This window comes from Vicia villosa, linkage group LG4 (assembly GCF_029867415.1).
Source record: "Vicia villosa cultivar HV-30 ecotype Madison, WI linkage group LG4, Vvil1.0, whole genome shotgun sequence".
NCBI lineage: Eukaryota > Viridiplantae > Streptophyta > Magnoliopsida > Fabales > Fabaceae > Vicia > Vicia villosa.
The window spans coordinates 67,861,978-67,867,477 of record NC_081183.1 but is presented as its reverse complement, the minus strand read 5'-3'; the positions used below and the strand labels follow the sequence as shown (position 1 = coordinate 67,867,477).

The following is a 5,500-nucleotide window of genomic DNA, read 5'->3' as shown; positions in this document are numbered from 1 at the left end:
TCAATTGGCATCAGAGCGCCGGTTCTAAGGTGCAAGCACTTAACCGTGTTTAGAAAAGATTCAGGAAGAGAAAAACGCTAAGTCAAGATGGTTGAAACTCCAACACCTAAATCTACATCTGGCTCTGCTGAGCAATACAATGGAAATGGTAACAATGGCTACACTAGACCAGCAGTATTCGATGGTGAGAACTTTGAATATTGGAAAGATAAACTCGAAAGTTACTTTCTTGGTTTAGATGGTGACTTATGGGATCTTCTGGTGGATGGTTACAAACATCCAGTGAAAGCTAGTGGTGTAAAGCTCTCAAGACAAGAGATGAGTGATGATCAAAAGAAGCAATTCAAAAATCATCACAAGTGTAGGACTGTTTTGCTGAATGCTATCTCTCATGCTGAATATGAGAAGATATCTAACAGGGAAACTGCCTATGATATATATGAGTCACTGAAAATGACTCATGAAGGAAATGCCCAAGTCAAGAAGACCAAAGCTCTTGCCTTGATCCAGAAATATGAAGCCTTCAAGATGGAGGATGATGAAAACATTGAAAAAATGTTCTCAAGATTTCAAATGCTAACTGCTGGATTAAGAGTTCTTGACAAGGGATACACCAAGGCTGATCATGTCAAGAAGATCATCAGAAGCTTGCCAAGAAGATGGGGTCCTATGGTGACTACTTTCAAAATTGCCAAGAATCTGAATGAAGTCTCTCTTGAAGAATTGATCAGTGCCCTGAGGAGTCATGAAATAGAGCTGGATGCTAATGAACCTCAGAAGAAAGGTAAGTCTATTGCATTAAAATCTAATTATAAAAAATGCACTAACGCTTTTCAGGCTGAAGAAGAAGATTCTGAAGAATCAGAATCAGAAGAACAAGATGAACTGTCCATGATCTCCAGAAGGATAAACCAACTCTGGAAGAGCAAGCATAGGAAGTTCAAGAACTTCAAAAGTTCTAAGAAGCTTGAACGTGGAGAATCTTCTGGAAGCAGAAGATCTGACAAGAAGAAGGTCACATGCTATGAATGCAATGAGCCTGGTCACTACAAGAATGAGTGTCCAAAACTTGAGAAGGAGAATCCCAAGAAGAAGCTTCATAAGAAGAAAGGTCTTATTGCAACATGGGATGATTCAGATTCAGAATCAGAATCAGACTCTAAAGGCGAGCAGGCAAACATTGCACTGATGGCCATAGTTGATGATGGATCAGAATCTACATCAGAATCAGATTCTAAAGAGGTATTTTCTGAACTATCTAGAGAATAGTTAGTTTTCAGTTTAACAGAACTTCTGGAACTCAAGGCTCATCTTAGTATCAAATACAAAAAGCTGAAAAGCTATTTGATTCTGAAACTAAGAAGCTGGAAGTGGAAAATTCTGAATTGAAGGAAAAAGTTTTAAAATTATCCAAAGACATTGGATCTCCTTCTAACTCAGAAAAATCCATTCCTAGTCTCAATCATATTCTGAAAGAATATGACTCGAGTTTTAGAAAGTTCTTATCTAGAAGTATTGGCAGAAGTCATCTTGCTTCTATGATATATGGTGTTTCTGGAAACAAAAGAATTGACGTTGGCTATAAGGGTGATACCCCACACAAATTTGAACCTGTAGATGATATGAAAATCACATACAAGCCATTGTATGATCAGTTCAAGTTTGGCCACTCACATGATATTAGGCTCACTTCACATGCCAAAAGCTTTCATGTTACACACACTAAGAAGCATGTGACACAACCTAGAAAATATCATGCTGCTAAACCTAAGGAATATCATGTTGTACCTCCTGTTGTTTATTATGCTAAACCCAATTTCAATCAGAACTTGAGGAAAAGTAACAAGAAAGGACCCAAGAAGTTGTGGGTACCTAAGGAGAAGATAATTTTTGTTGCAGATATCCTTGGCAGCAAAGAAGACAAAGCACAACATGTCATGGTACCTGGTGCTTAAGTTTGGTGGAGAAGTCAATTTTGGAGGAGATCAGAAGGGCAAGATTATTGGCTCTAGAACCATAAGTACTGGTAACTCTCCTTCCATATCTAATGTACTTCTTGTAGAAGGATTAGCGCATAACTTATTGTCCATAAGTCAATTAAGTGACAATGGTTATGACATAATCTTCAATCAAAAGTCTTGCAAGGCTGTAAGTCAGAAGGATGGCTCAATCCTATTTACAGGCAAGAGAAAGAACAATATTTATAAGATTGATCTTTCTGATCTTGAGAAGCAGAAGGTGACTTGCCTTATGTCTGTTAGTGAATGATAACACGATTTTATCTCATATATTTAGCTTGAAATCCATAAATATTTATAGCATTTTCCTTTAATTATATTGTTTTATTATGATAGTATGCGGGTATTTGCGATGTTTCAGGTATTACGCTCATATTGAGACTTTTTGAGAAAAGGAAAGAAATGGAGCTGAAATCACCTCTATTTGTGCCTAAAAGATGGAAAAGGGGTGCTGAAGCAAGAAAGGGGTGCAAAGAAGGCCCAATTGTGCAAACTACAAGTCCATCCCACGAAGAAGCCAATTGCGCGTGGCCCATGTCATTCCAGCACGTGGAGACGCACGTCTCCAACGTCCCTATGCCACCTCACCAAAAGGAGACGCGCGTCTCCAGCTGCCTCCTAGATCTTCTCCACTTGAGACGCACGTCTCAAGTCGTTCAAAGGCTCTCCCCAAAAAGTGGAGACGCACGTCTCCAAGTCCAAGTCAAGAAGAGCTCCTCCTTTCACGCATCCCAACTGCAGACCCTCAGCTATAAATAGAGGCTGCTACTTCAGTTCAGGGGGTCCGAATTTCTGCTAACGAAGTGCTGCCGAATTATTTCTTCAAGCATTTATTTTCCTGCCTTTCATTTAACCGCTTTATTTTTCTCGCAACAATTTCTACACCGGAAATTGTTGTGAACCTTTCGTAGATCTAACCTTACGTTAGATTTATTTTTATATTCCTTGTTTTTAAATTCCTGCCCAATAATTTCCGAAGAATGATCCAGCCAACCTGTGGTGGAAGTTCGATACTTCAAGATTCAATTCAATCGCAATTTATTTTATTCAGGTTTATCATTTACCGTTTTAATTATTATTATTATTGCATGATATATTATATGCCATTTAACATGCCTTTTATTATGAACCAAATTAATTTATGCATGTTTAACCGTATTAATATGTCTGGCTAATTAATTAAGATATCGGTATGTAAAGTAATTTAACCGTAGGGATCCGAAATAAATTGGCTTAATTATGTTTTATTAAATATCACTTGTTTTTGGTTTGTATGTCTAATTTAATTAGTAAGTCTTAAAACCAATAGAGCGAAAGTTTGAGGGGTTAAGACGGTCAAAGATTAAAATCAATAGAGCGAAAGTTTGAGATCTTTAACTGGATAGTAGACATAGGACATTAGTTTTAAGGATGGAGAAAGCGTATTAAAGCTAATTAGAACTTATTTATTTTCAAAAAGTGCTTTTACACCCGCGCGGGATGGCGAAAGCGTACGTTAGGGATATTAGCATGTTCCGAGTCAACAGAGCGAGAGTTTGAGATTAGGAGATTTAAATAGATAACAACTTCATAAAACAAGCATTTTATTAATTACGTTGTTTCCCAAAAGCTTTTCTAAATCTAATGGGATGGCGAGAGCGTACATTACGAGTTAGGACAGTAGTCTAAATCAACAGAGCGAGAGTTTGAGAGGAGGACTTTTAATTAATAGAATTAATAAAGATTTTTAATCGAATTTATACATTATCCAATGGACCTTCGGATCACCTAAGTTAAACGAAATACATACTGATATCCGCCTATTACTACATTTCTTAGAATTCACAATCACTTCCCCTTAGAAACAATCAAAATATTAGTAGCCTTAGCTTTACATAGTAACCTTAGATAACGGTAGGTCGATTCATAGTCCCTGTGGATTCGATATCTTTTAAAACTACACGACACGACTGTGCACTTGCAGTCATCAGATTAATAGACACGTAAAGTCACGATCAAGTTTTTGGCGCTGTTGCCGGGGACTATTCAAGTCGATATCGTAACTCACTGTTACACCGTAGAGACTAGGGCAATTCTTTCCTTTCTTTTTGAACGATTGCATGCCAAATACTCGTTCACAAGGAGGAGATTTAATACAACGAATTAACGAGATCGAACGTTTTATTAACGTCAAACGTCGAGCTCGCAATCTTCCCAAAGTAGCACCAATTCCGATTAATCAGGAATTGATCTTTACTGATCAAATCAATCAAATTACTCCGAAGTTAGAGATGGCTGCTATTCGTCCTCTTAGAGACTATGCCGCTCCTTCACGCGCTGAACCGCACTCAAGTATCGCACCACCTGCAATTGAGGCGAACAATTTCGAACTGAAACCTTCGTTGGTACAAGCTGTTCAACAGAACCAATTCTCTGGAAGCCCTGCAGACGATCCTAACCTCCATTTATACGTGTTCGTGCAATATGCCGATACTGTCAAAGCTAACAACGTTAGTTCCGAAGCTATTCGATTACGTCTCTTTCCTTTCTCCTTGAGAGATAGAGCTAGAGCGTGGCTTCAATCCCTGCCTTCTAATTCCATAACTACATGGGACGAACTGAAGAGAGTATTCTTAGCTAGATATTTTCCGCCTAGCAAAACTGTTATGCTAAGAGGTCAAATCAACGGATTTACCCAAAAAGATAACGAATCACTCTTCGAAGCTTGGGAACGATACAAGGACATGCTTAGACTATGCCCTCATCATGGACTCGAACCATGGCTGATCATCCATACTTTCTATGGTGGTCTACTTTATAACACGAAAATGACTATAGATGCCGCTGCTGGCGGAGCACTAATGGACAAACCCCATGATGAAGCATACAACCTCATAGAGAACATGGCACAAAACCATTACCAATGGGGAGGAGAACGAGCCGCTCTAGAGAAAACCCAAACCAAAGGAGGAATGTACGAAGTAAGTGGTATAGACCGCGTAAACGCTAAAGTAGACGCTTTAACTCAAAAGATCGAAAACTTAACCATCACTCCTTCAGCCACCGCGGCTGCTGTAGCACCTAACTGCGAAATTTGTGGATTAACTGGACACGTAGTTGCCGAATGTCAACTCTTGACTAGTATCCCATCTGATCAAATAAACTACGCTCAAGGAAACCCTTATTCTAACACGTACAACCCTGGATGGAAGAACCACCCAAACTTCTCGTATAAGAACAACAATGCGTTGTACGCGCCTGGACAGGCACCTGCTGTCCCACCTGGCTATCAAAAAGCGCCTGTAGGTGCTCAAAACGCCCCTAGGAAGTCGAATCTAGAAATCATGATGGAAAACTTTATAGCTTCACAACAACAAACCAACAAAGACTTCCTGAATCAAAACATCCACAATAGTGAGCAACTAAAACAACTATCAAACAAAGTAGATGCTTTAGCTACACATAACAAAATGTTAGAAACACAAATCTCACAAGTAGCTCAA

General features: G+C 38.9%; 1 non-coding gene across 1 annotated transcript; it reads right to left on the bottom strand.

Annotated features, from left to right (window-relative positions):
• Window positions 1-4,663: 4,663 nt before the first annotated feature.
• LOC131600819 (small nucleolar RNA R71) lies at window positions 4,664-4,770 on the bottom strand. The gene has a single exon (XR_009283426.1). It is a non-coding gene; the product is annotated as a small nucleolar RNA R71 (small nucleolar RNA).
• Window positions 4,771-5,500: the final 730 nt, after the last annotated feature.